This window comes from Herpailurus yagouaroundi, unplaced genomic scaffold (genome assembly GCF_014898765.1).
Source record: "Herpailurus yagouaroundi ecotype Mexico unplaced genomic scaffold, PumYag 194, whole genome shotgun sequence".
NCBI classification, from domain to species: domain Eukaryota; kingdom Metazoa; phylum Chordata; class Mammalia; order Carnivora; family Felidae; genus Herpailurus; species Herpailurus yagouaroundi.
The window spans coordinates 5,461,283-5,474,861 of record NW_024412425.1 but is presented as its reverse complement, the minus strand read 5'-3'; the positions used below and the strand labels follow the sequence as shown (position 1 = coordinate 5,474,861).

The window sequence follows — 13,579 nt, the reverse complement described above, 5'->3', positions numbered from 1 at the left end:
AAAGAAAGAAAGAAAGAAAGAAAGAAAGAAAGAAAGAAAGAAAGAAAACAGGGGCACCTGGCTGGCTCACTGGTAGAGCATGTGACTCTTGATCTCAGGGTTGTGAGTTTGAGCCCCACGTGGGGTGTGGAGCCCACTTAAAATTAAATAAACAAATAAATGGAAACATGCATGATCCATAGATGTGAAGTAACTATAAATAAAAATTCGGTTTAAAAATACATTTTATAGGGATACAGCTAGAATTAAAATGTATTAAGGCCAAGCTCATTTCACCAAAAATATGTCACGGAACAAGATAATTCCCCATCTCCCAAAATGATGATCAAAGAGAATGTGGGTGTCTATGTACGCATAGGGGTTTATAAAAATAGGGAAACAGTGTGGCGGACGTGGGTATGAAAGACATAGTGCAAAAAGCCGTGCCCTAGAAAGCACAGCCTTAGCCAGCACTCTGCCAGGAATGTGCTGTGTGTCCGAGTGCAGGGCACTGAACTCCCCTGGGTGCTCAGCTTCTCCTGTGGAGGAAGGTGACCTCTAGAGCTTCTCCATTTTGAGATTCACAAAAATGAACCATTTTAGAATATATTTTAGAGCAAGGGAAGATCGATTAGTTGAACGAACAAAAACAAAGGCAAACCTTCAACAGCCTTCCGATATTTTCTGGTCACAGTATTTAAATAGACTTTCTATACTTGAAAGAAGAAAATGACTTCATGTATGACCTAATATTATCTAGATGTCCAAGAACCTTAATGTGGTAGGACCCTCCCAGATCAGAAAGAAAACTGTAGGGAAAGAGCAAGGAATAAACACAGAAGTCCCCGGAGAAGAGTAACATGGTTAAGAAACAGCCTGTGGCCTCAAGCAGCTGTATGCTCATCCACTAACGGAGCTCGCTTTTAAGAGTATGGCACAGAAGCAAGGAATCTGCACGCCTACATTCCCTCCTCAGTGCTCATCAACAGCAGTAATGAAGGCTGCCCTCCAGGGAAAATCAGAATGAGGTTTGGGAAATGGCACCAAGCACATAATAAAAGAATAGGAAACATGTTACAGAAAAGCTCGATGTTACCAAAGGAGCAAAGATAATAAAATGAGGATGAGAGAGAAGACTGTTTCTTCCATAACTGGCTCCTAAACGAGGAAAACATTCAGGGTGCACAGATTCCAAAGGCGATTATTATGAACCAACAGACCAGGGGCCAGTGGTGTGGGGTGAGGAAAGTAACGGCCCCGGGGGCATTCAGAAATAGAAAGCTGAGGAGTAAGTGTGTAAGTGGTTGCAAAGCAGGCCCAGGCATCAGATCCAGGGGTTGTCAGATAGGACGACCTAGAGCTCAGAGATCTGGGTAGGGGTGCTACTCAGCAAGTGGTCTGCATCTAAGCAGGTGAGCGATGTCACTGGACGGGTCCAGGCACCAGGGCAGGGGCGTGCTAGGAAGCTGTGGGAGGGACACACGACAGAGCTCAACGCTGCTGGAGAACCAGCAAGGGGAGGCCAGAATTAATGACAAGGATCATGTGTGGCCAGGGCAAGAGCTTTTCCAGTGCCAGGCTGATGCTGAAGGCAGACAGGCCCGGGTGGGTGGAGGAGAGGCAACAAAGAGGCCATGGAACAATGTACACGACAAACTCTTTCCAGACTGTGCTGGTGAAAAAGAGGTGGGTAGAGTTCTTTAAAAATCCAGACAGACCCCTGCTGGTTAAACAATAAAGAAAGGACCCAGCATAAAGGAAAAAGAAAAAGAAAGGATGATTTTCAGCAGTGTTTTTCCAACGGTGAAGATCCACCAGTGGGTTGAAACTTGAATTTATCGACCGGTATTTTGAAAATTAAATGGAATGGACAGAATTAAACAGAACAAAATAGAAAATATCAGAGGGGCGCCTGGGTGGCGCAGTCGGTTAAGCGTCCGACTTCAGCCAGGTCACGATCTCGCGGTCCGTGAGTTCGAGCCCCGCGTCGGGCTCTGGGCTGATGGCTCAGAGCCTGGAGCCTGTTTCCGATTCTGTGTCTCCCTCTCTCTCTGCCCCTCCCCCGTTCATGCTCTGTCTCTCTCTGTCCCAAAAATAAATAAACGTTGAAAAAAAAAAAACATTTAAAAAAAAAAAGAAAATATCAGAGAACGTCCTAAGAAGGATTGCTTCCTGAAACCTGTAAGGTGTGTGTGTGTGTGTGTGTGTGTGTGTGTGTGTCTGTGTGTCTGTGTGTGTATGCCTGTGTGTGTGTACACGCATGCACGTTGGAAATCAATGTCAACCCTATGTCTCAGTCAAAAAGTGCAGAAGCCACTGGTGTGAAGGACAAGGCTAGAGAGATGAAGGGGCCAGACGTATGGCATCCAGGTGACAGAGTGTCGCGGAGATAGCAGCAGACCTCTGTTTGTGCCAGGAACAAAGGAGGGGAGGATGGAGTATTCTTGTAAGTAACAAATCAGAGACTTGGGGTTCCTCCTGACTCAGTCTCCCTATTCTGTTCGCTCATTCCCTCATGCCCTCCCTCCTAGATCCCCTCCACCATTAAGGCTTGGCCGTGAGGCCAGAAGTGAGGAGGGAAATATTATATAGAGTGGAAAGTCAAATGTCAGCTCTCTATTTCCAAGAAATGTTATTTTTTTTAAGTTTATTTATTTATTTTAAGAAAGAGAGAGAGAGGGGGAGAGAGAGAGAAAGACCCAGTGGGGAAGGGGCAGAGAGAGAGGGAGACAGGGGATCCGAAGCGGGCTCCGTGCTGACAGCAGAGAGCCCAATTCAGGGCTTGAACTCACAAACCATGAGATCATGACCTGAGCCGAAGTCAAATGCTTAACCGATTGAGCCACCCAGGTGCCTTTATTTATTTATTTATTTATTTATTTATTTATTTATTTATAAATGCTTATTTATTTTTTTAATTAATTTCATTTTTTTAATTTACATCCAAATTAGTTAGCATATAATGCAACAACAATTTCAGGAGTAGACTCCTTAAGGCCCCTTACCCATTTAGCCCATCCCCCCTCCCACAACCCCTCCAGTAACCCTCTGTTTGCTCTCTTATGTTTTGTCTCCCTCCCTGTTTTTATATTATTTTTGTTTCCCTTCCTTAAATGCTTATTTATTTTTGAGAGTGAGCACACGCAGGGCGGAGCATGAGGGGGACAAATGATCCAAAGCGGGCTCTGCACTGACAGCAGAAAACCCGATGCAGGGCTTGAACTCTCGAACCATGATATCATGACCTGAGCTGAAGTCAGACACTTAACTGAGTGAGCCACCCAGGCACCCCATATTTCCAAGAAATTTTAGGGTAGGAGGATGGCATGTCAGGGGGGAAACTGGAAGATTAAGAGAGAGCAGAACCGTGGGTGGCCCTGAGGTCCCAGTCAAGGACCAATTGTGTTGAGGCAGCTTAACAGGACAGACATGCAACACACCCAGAATGCAAGGTCTAAGTAAGTCAACCATGATGAGGCCAAGGTGCCATGGCTGATGTGAGGAAGGGAGAAGGTCTGTGGAACCATGGGGTCAAGGTGCTGGACTAAATAACTCCGAACTGACTACAAGGCTCAGAGTGGAGAGAGCAGCTGTGAACCCCATGGTCAAGTCTTTGGTGAACAGGACCCTCTGCCTCCACCTCCCTGATGATAACATTGCTGCCCTCTGCTGGCATCCAAGGGGGACGGTCCCCCAGGAGTACAGAGTGAAGATCTGGGGCTTTAACAGGCTCTCAGACAGCTTTTCATATAACCCCCCTGTTTTTAGGCTTTGTGGGATTTTGTCATATAAAATGGGACGCTGCTCGGTTTCTCCCGTCAGCTTAGGACACAGCTTTCTTGTTGTTGTTTGTTTGTTTTGGTCCTAGAGTATTTTTCTCTTGAAAAAAATCATTTTACTCTTGTTTCGGTAGGATTTCAGGAGGGACCAAAAGTAAAAGCACATGTTGAATCCACTAGCCTTACCCAAGACTTAATCTTTATAATTATAAAAAAATACTAATAATATATTTATTCCCCCACACAAATACATGTGCTGTCCACGGTGTGTGAACAGGGAGTATGAACAGGGGAGTCTGACGGAGTTGGCCTGGGGGGTGTCCAGTCATGCAGGCAATTTGCCCAGAACCAAGCACATCCTCCTGGCTATACCCCCTCCCAAAGGCTGTGCTCGCAAAGAAAGTTATCACCCCACTCAGATGAAAATCACCAGACTGTTCTATGAACATCATGGCAGGTAGAATCCTCACTCATTTAAATAAAACATTCTAAAACACCCTTTCACTGTGATGCACAGATATGGACCCAAATAAATGATTTAAGAAAATGGTGTCATAAGAAAATATAATTCCTTTGTGATTAAATAAAATACCATTTTGTTAATCCTTCCTAAAGCTTTGATTGCCATGAGACACATATGCAAAGAGTAATTTCAGATATTTGACCATGCCCTTCAGAAACCGGAAGTGTAATAAGAGATAGTCACAGAATTCAGGGACTCCAGATGTAGAAGGAACCATAGCTACTACTATGGATTCAGGGGCGCCTGGGTGGCGCAGTCGGTTAAGCGTCCGACTTCAGCCAGGTCACGATCTCGCGGTCCGTGAGTTCGAGCCCCGCGTCAGGCTCTGGGCTGATGGCTCGGAGCCTGGAGCCTGTTTCCGATTCTGTGTCTCCCTCTCTCTCTGCCCCTCCCCTGTTCATGCTCTGTCTCTCTCTGTCCCAAAAATAAATAAAAACGTTGAAAAAAAAAATTTTTTTTTAAAAAAACTCCATGAGTTGAAATCCTAATCCCAAGGTGATGGTATTAGGAAGTGGGGCCTTTGGGAGTGATTAGCTCAAAGAGACCTTAGAGAATTCCCTCTGTCTTTTGCACCATGTGAAGACCCAGCAAGAGGGTGCCCATCTATGAACTGGGAAGCAGGTCTTCACAAGACACTGTCAGTGTCTGGATCTGGGACTTCCCAGCCTCCAAAACGGAGAAATAAATGCTTCTTGCTTAAGCCACCCAGTCTCTGGTGTTTTTGTTACAGCGGCCCAAACGGACAAAGACAGCTATAATCTAGTTGTATGTTGCAGAAAAATATACCACCCAGGGTGCCTTATAGAAATTTTCATGCTGGGGCCCATGCACAGACCTCAGGGACAGACTCACCAAGGACAGGGTCCGGGCATGGACATCTGATCAAATGGCTCAGATGGCTCTGCCAGGCACTAAGTACCCCCAGGAAACGGCTGCTTGTCTGTCCTCATTCTGTTCCTTGTACATGGGCTGAAAGCTGGCTGAATGAACTTCAGCAATTCACCAGAGATGTATTCAAGTTGGCTTGGCAGAAGAGACCTTGAAAAACGGGCTGACACCTGTTATGGTTCTTTCTAGATCATACTTTATTCTTTTGTTCACTCATTTATTCTTTCCCCCCAAAATGTATTGATATTCACCATGTCTTAAGAAGGATAGCAACATTTACTGAGCACTTACTATCTGCCCAGCACTGTTACTGATTTACAGGTATTATTTCAGTGTTATGAAGTAAGGACTTTTAATATCCCCATTTTACAGATGAAGAACAAAGCACAGAGGAACTAAATAGTGTCCCTAAAGCCACACAGCCAATAAGTGGTGACCCTCAAATATGGCTCCCAAGCTTAGGCTCCTTCCTACCTGCTAGAGGTCAACAGCCTTTCAGCTGCTCTACTTCCAGGTACCATGTTTGTCATGGGGTATGGAGAGAAAAAGAGCACACGGTAGGAGACAGCTGGCTGGTATTCCGACCCAACACAGTAAGTCAGATGGAAGTGGGCACCCCGAAGCCATCAGAGCATAGAGGGGTACTCTCATCCCAGACATCTGGGCCATTGAGCTGATCTTGAATGATGGAAAGTGGAGAAGGGGTGATGTAAGTGGCGGAGGAGTCTAGGCAGCAGAAATAACAGAATACTACTGGAAATACCACAGACGTGTAATGGATTCAAATTCCAGTGCATACACCCAGGTGGCAAGACATGCCATTTCCTCTTTTCTTGGGGACCTTAACATCTGTTAGGATCCCTCATTCTCTAAGTATCAGAAATAATCTCCTTCAATTCAGAGGCTGGGTCCACCTTTGACTTGGGACTGTGTCCTCCACTGGGGGCTTCTGTGGAGCCTCAGTAGATATCTGCATGGAGGACTAAGGTGGGGAAAACATCCTTACTCATCATTGGCCCACAGTGTTTCTGCTAAGACTGCCCATAAGGGGTCCTTGCCAGTGAGTCTATGATCATTCCCATCAGAGTACTGACTTGCCTTAGTCAGCCTATCTTATCCCATCCTTGACCTTCCTTCCCCTGCCAGCTACAGCTCTCTCTCTACTCCCCTTCACTGACAAGCTTCTCCGAAGACTCTCATCACCAGGTCTCCATTGCTTCACCTCCCAGTCTTCATGCACTATTCCACACGTGGCAATGTGGATTCTGTTCCTACACCCACCCAAATTGCCCTGCTAAGTGGGCTCCATGTTGCTTAATCCAATAGATACTCAGCTATACTCAGCTTCCATGACCCCACCCTCTCCTGCTTTTCTTTCTACTTTGACCACATCCAAAGTCATCTCTTTGATTTTATCTCCCTGCCAAACATGTAATATATCAACACATTCTATCAATTCTATTGTCAAAAAATTTATGGCCGTCAACTTCTCTTCTGTACCACTGCTAACACGGTGGCATAAGCTGCCATTTATCTCTCACCTGGGTTAATGAAACAGCCTCTCTTCTCATCTCTCTGCTCCACACCTGTCTCTGACAATCCAGTCTCCACAAACCAGTCAAAGTGATCTTTAAAAACAACTCACGGGGGTGCCTGGGTGGCTCAGTCGGTTAATCATCCAAATCTTGATTTCAGCTTAGGTCATGTCATGATCTCATGGTTCATGAGCTCGAGACCCACAGCCCCAAATCAGGATCTGCGCTGACAGCACGGAGCCTTCTTAGGATCCTATCTTTCTTCTCTCTCAAGATAAATAAATAAACATTTTTAAAAACCTCATGGGGTACCTGGGTGACTCAGTCTGTTAAGCATCTTACTTAGGCTCAGGTCATGATCTCATGGTTTGTGAGTTGGAGCCCACATCAGGTTTTCTGCTGTCAGCATAGAGCCCACTTTGGACCCTCTGTTTCCCTTTCTCTCTGCCCCTCCCCCACTTGCATGCACGCCCACTCTCTCTCTCAATAATAAATAAACACTTTTTTAAATAAAAAAATAGAAACAACTCACAAATCTAATTTCGGCATCCCCTTTAGTAAAACCTGTCGATGGCTTCATGCTATTGCAGGATGAAACTTTAGATCATCAGCCTGACAAAGATCTGATGTCTGTTCCTCTCACTGACTCCTTCCAGCCACCCACACCTTTGTTGTGTGTGCCCTCACCTCACTGGCTTCCTTTACTCCTTCCTCACACTCCTTCCCACCCAGGGTCTTGGCAGTCTGCTCGTTCTGCTACAATAGCTCTCCTCTCAGCTTTGTGCCCAGCTATGACCTTTTCATCCTTCATGTTACAATTCAACTGGCACTTCCTTAATGAGGCGCTTCTTAAGTCTCCGCTTTAAATTCAAGTTTTCTTTTATATTCTATCTAAATCTCCATGTTTTCTTTTCACACTCTTCAACACAATTTCATGATTATTTAATATGAGCTGCCACCACTAGACTCAAAGATCTAAGAGGTCCAGAGGTGACTGGATGGCTCAGTCAGTTAAGCGTCCAACTTTGGCTTAAGTCATGATCTCACATGGTGAGTTCAAGCCCCACATGGGGCTCCTTGCTGGTGGTATAGAGCCTGTTTGGGATTCTCTCTCTCCCTCGCTCTCTGCCCCTCCCTCACTCACTCATGACCTCTCTCTCTCTCTCAGAATAAATAAATACATTAAAAAAAAAAGATCTAAGAGGTCTGGGAACATATCTATTTTATGCCCACACTAACTATCTCCTTGTTTCACAGAGTCAGTTCAGCAAATGTTTGTTGCATGAATGACCCAAATAGTCTAAGGGTCTAAAAAGGAAAATTTAATTGGTAATAATAATTGGCTTTAAACACATTCAACAGGGGCGCCTGGGTGGCGCAGTCGGTTGAGCGTCCGACTTCAGCCAGGTCACGATCTCGCGGTCCGTGAGTTCGAGCCCCGCGTCAGGCTCTGGGCTGACGCCTCGGAACTTGGAGCCTGTTTCCGATTCTGTGTCTCCCTCTCTCTCTGCCCCTCCCCCGTTCATGCTCTGTCTCTCTCTGTTCCAAAAATTAAAAAAAAAAAAAATACGTTGAAAAAAAAACACGTTCAACAAATGTGGTAACAAGTATTCTCTATATTCACAGAAAAGAGAAAAGAAGCTGAAAATACAGCAATCCCAACCTATCTTAGGTATAAAGTTCTTCCTGAAAGTAGGGTTGATTTGGGAAAGTACAGGTTCTTGGAAACCAATGTGAATTGTTTGCTTGGAAATCACTGGAGTATAAGCTACCACCTTCCCTAGATGATTAATGCAAACTTCCATGCTTGTCTTGTACTCATAACCTAGAAACCCTGTCTAGTACTTTTTTCTCCACTCTGCTGTCCTATCTCCTTGCTCTTCTTTATAATAAAACTCCTAGAAAGAGTTATCTGCCTCATTGCCTTCCAGTTTCCTTCTCCTGTTGTCTTTATTTGTACACAATCTCAACTTAAAATAGGAAGAATTTATTTTCCTTAAATCATTGGGGGTTTTGTGTGTGTGTGTGTGTTTTTTTCAATGTTTATTTATTTATGAGACAATGTGAGAGACAGAGTGCAAGCAGCGGAGGGGCAGAGAGAGGGAGACACAGAATCTGAAGCTGGCTCCAGGCTCTGAGCTGTCAGCCCAGAGCCGGACATGGGGCTCGAACTCACAAACCATGAGATCATGACCCGAGCCGAAGTTGGACGCTTAACCAACTGAGCCACTCAGGTGCCCCTTTCCTTAAATCATTGTTAACAACCTGCAAATACTATGTTTCACCACAATGGAATGCTTTAGTGCACAGTTCCTACAAGTAAGGACATTCTAATATGAAACCACAGTGAAAACATCAAAATAAGGAAATTCACACCTCTTACCTCACTGGAAATACCTAAGCAGACAAGCCACTTGTTTATGAACCTAAGACACTAAAATCCTGAAGTATGTACTACATTCGTGATTGAAAGGCTACCCAAATATCACTGCCATGACATGCCCACCACAGATGTATACAAAAACATTAGAGCCACCTACTATAGGGGCAAAATTAATAATTTTATAGTTATTCATTATAAAACAATCACCCTCACCAAATGCCAAATTTAAAATAATCTAAATGCTAATCAGGTCCTTCATTTTAATTAATTTTATTTAATATGATTATCATCAGTTAGAAACTTGGACACATGTGTACTAATTCTTATCAATGAAACTAAAAAGAAAAGGGCTTTTTGTTTAAAGGGTTTTTCTAATTGTTTAACAAAATGAACACTAAAAATATTCCATGTTTAAGATCTCTGCCAGAATAAATAATGAAATAAAATAAAACAAAATCTCTGCCAAGGCTCAAGCTGGGTTTCCCAACTGAACAAGAATACAGCTCCTGAGAATTAGGGCAAAATGGCTTGTTAAATGAACTAAGACAGAGGCAGAAATACAAACATGTTTGTGAAGTGTTCATATTCTATCAGCCAAACTGAGCTATGGCAAATCATCACATGTCTAAAAAATGTAGAGAAAACCATGAGCTGCTCATTTTATATCGATTCGACCTTCTGTTCCTTTAATGACCTGATCTAAAATGACCTGGCAGGCTCAGCATCACCCCCCGGCTCAGTGTCAGCAAAGGGACCCACTCTGTCCATCACTGACATGATGCAAATTCTCAGCTGCCATTCACCAGCAGGGGGCACTGCACTGGGGTCTTTCTGTAGGCAAAACTACTCAAAAGCTGAAGATTGAAAGGCATGTATTTCAGGAGACTGAAAGATGTATGTTGCCATCCCAGACAAATAGATTACCACACAATCGACAGGGCATCTCTAGGAGTGTTTCAGTGGCAGTACCTGTTTTGAGGCCCAGAGTATGTCTTAGAATGACAAATAAAATGGCACTGTGGTAAAGTCTTAAATACCAAGTCTTTACGGAATCCTTTCGGTGAGCAGGAATATTATACAAGGCAGTGTACCAAACTCTTTCTCATTAAAATTGCTTCAGTTCCTAACTTCTTGGGCCTAAATTATTTTCTTAGTAGGCTTAGCTATAAGCCAGGAAAGGGCCCTAATATGTTAAGAAAATGGCCCAACCATCAGTATTTAACATGAATTCAACCAAACTAACCTGAGTCAAACGTCACATTATTACTACAATAGAATTATTGGTAAGTAATAATTGGGAAACTAGTAAGAACTGAAATATAAACATTACTGTATATTTTGTATTAGCAAAAGTGTTCTGCAAGAATAATTTTTAAACCTTAAAAGCTATAAAAGGGAAAGTTTAAAAACCACATCGAATCCTGAAGTCACCAGTGCCTTGTCATGATCCAATGATATCTTTTCATAAATGTGAGGGCCTGAGCAGAAAACTAATTTTAAGTGATCACTTCTTCAAATCACTCTGTGAAGAAACTAAATAGAATGAAATCTTTTCCCCAAACACAAACCTCTAAGATGGAAAAGTACTTTATAATCTTTTTTATTTGGTATCTTATTAGTAAAAAAAAATACGTTGACATGCTCTCCAAATGTATGGATATTTTATGTAAAACTTATTCGTAACATTGTACTAATATGTCATGTATATTATAAAACATGTAAAATAAAAAATGGCAAGGGGTAGCATAAAAAGAATAAAAATATAAGCTCTAAGACTTTTCTCCTATATCCTAAATGATCACCGCTTCCTGAACTGTCCCTAGCATATATATTCCCTACCAAAACTTGAGGAGAATGAGGCCCATAAGTCAGGTATTTTCTGATATGGGAGAGACAAAATAAGAATTTTTATTGCATTCAACAGTAAAAAGAATAGAATGGCTGACCCATAAACATCATTTCATCAATTATTTCCTCTCTATTGAATCACTCTCATCGGCACACATTTTTCCACATCTCAAAGTTTTTGACCTTACTTTACCCCCGACTGATGCCCTATTTTTCTTTTACTTTACAGTGAAACTCCTCATAAGACTTGTGTTGGACACACTCTAAGGTGACCCTCCCCCCAATAATCCCGCCATCTGACATTACTCTTGAACAGTCCTTCCCTGTGAATGTGGGCAGGTGGGTGATTTGGTTCAAATCAACAATATATGGTAAAAGGTGAAGGGATATCACTCCACGATCACATTATATAATGTAAGACTCCATCTTGCTATCAAACTCACCTGAGAGACTCTCTCGGTGAAGAAATAAGACAGGCCATGAGGCCCATGGGAATTTCTTGCCCAGAGGCTGAGGGCAGCTTCCAGGGCCTGAAGGCAGTCAACAGCCTGCCAGAAGCTGTGGCCCTCAGCCCCACAGCCACAAGGAAGCGAGTTCTGCCCACAACCTGTGTGAACTCGGAACTAGATTCTTCCCCGGCTGAACTTCCAGACAAGAACGCAGGCCAGCCAATTCCGTGATTCTCGTGAGAAAACAAGTGTGTTTTCTTTTAAGTCACTCAGTCTGTGGTAATTTGGCTCTCTGGGCGCAGACCTAGTTTGCAGCGACATGGCTAAATACCCCTAGAAGGTTGGAATCATTGGTAAATATGGGACCCATTATGGTGCCTCCCTCAGGAAAATGGTGAAGAAGATTGAAGTAAGCCAGCACACCAAGTGTACTTGCTCCTTCTGGGACAAAAGGGAGATGAAAACGTGAGCTGTGGGGATGTGGCATTGTGGTTCCTGCATGAAAACAGTAGCAAGTTGTGCCTGGACCCACAGCACCACTTCAGCTGTCACAGTAAAGTCTGCCATCAGAAGACTGAAGGAGTTGAAAGACCAGTGGAAGCTCCACGGCTTGAAACGTTGCTAGCCCATAATAAATGGGTTAATTGATGTAATAAAAAATAATAAGGATAAATAAATTTGTGGTAATTTGTCATGCAGCTGTGTGCAGGGGTCCCCAAGACCACCGTCAGGCCTAATAATTTGCTAGAAGGACTCCTGTAATTCAGCAAAGCCACTATAATCATGGCTAGAGTGTATTACAGTTAAAGATACAGATTAAAATTAGCAGTGGAAAAAGATGCATGAAGCAGAGTGCAGAAGAGATCCCGGTTTCCAGTTGCCCTCTTCCACTGGAGTCACGTGGACAGCATTTAATTCCCCAGCAACGATGTGGGACAACTCACACAGAGTATTGCCTGGGAAACTCATTCAAGGCTTGGTACCCAAGGTGTTTATTGGAGGTTCATTACACAGGCATGGCTGACTCCCTGGGTGTGTGACCTTCAATATCCAGCCCTACCAGAGAGCAAATACATACTATGTAGCCCATGGCCCCCACCATAAATCAAAATGTTAGCACAAACTCTCTGGCATGACCCACGGCTTCAGGTAAAACACTTAACAGGTAGGATGTTCAAAAGTACAAGTTATCTCTCTGGAGCCAGGCAAGGACCAGACCTTTCTTTGGAACATACAAGGTTTAGACAACCCAGACCTGCTGAGCTAATCCTTTACTGCACAGCAGTGATAGATAACTAGTAAAGGCTTTGTTACCTGGAAATAAGGTGCCACTGTAACAAATACCTAAAAATGTAGGAGTGGCTTTGGAACCAGGTAGTGGGCAGAGACTGAAAGAATTCTGACAAGCATCATAGAGAAATCCCAAAGTGCCCTAAACAGACTGCTGGTAGAAATTTGGACTTGGAGGATATTCCCAGTGACAGCTCAGAAGGAAACGAGGAACATGTTCTTAGAAAATGAAGTAACTGATGAATGGATAAAGATGTGGTTTATATATACAATGGAATACCACTTGGCAATGAGAGAGAATGAAATCCTGACATTTGCAACAACGTGGATGGAACTGGAGGGTATTGGGCTAAGTGAAGTCAGTCAGAGAAAGACAGATATCATGTTTTCACTCATATGTGGAACTTGAGAAACTTAAAAGACCATGGGGGAAGGGAAGGGGAAAAATAGTTTCAAACAGAGAGGGAGGCAAACCATAAGAGACATGTAAATACAGAGAACAACTGAGGGGTGATGGGGGGGGGGGTGCAGGGGAGAGGGAAAAATGGGTGATGGGTATTGAGGAGGGCACTCGTTGGGATGAGCACTGGGTGTTGTATGTAAGCGATGAATCATGGGAATCTACCCCCAAAACCAAGAACACACTGTATACACTGTATGTTAGCTAACTTGACAATAAATTATATTTAAAAAAGAAAGGAAAATGAAGAAAGTGGATCCTTGTTACATAGTGGCAGAAAGCTTAGTTACATGGTCTCCTGCAGTTATGTGAAAAACTGAACTTGTAAATAATTGATTTGGTTAGATAACCAAGTTGGTCTAGATAGACTAGGAAATTTCCAAGCAAAGTACTAAAGGTGCCTCCTGGTTTCTTCTTGCTGCTTATAGTACAATGTGAGAGGAAA

General features: G+C 43.4%; 1 long non-coding RNA gene and 1 pseudogene across 1 annotated transcript in view; one reads left to right on the top strand and one right to left on the bottom strand.

The window, feature by feature from the left end:
• LOC121011615 (uncharacterized) overlaps positions 1 to 13,579 on the bottom strand; it is a 110,248-nt gene that overhangs the window by 86,705 nt on the left and 9,964 nt on the right. The window lies entirely within an intron of this gene.
• On the top strand, positions 11,704 to 12,037 carry LOC121011614 (60S ribosomal protein L37a-like; annotated as a pseudogene).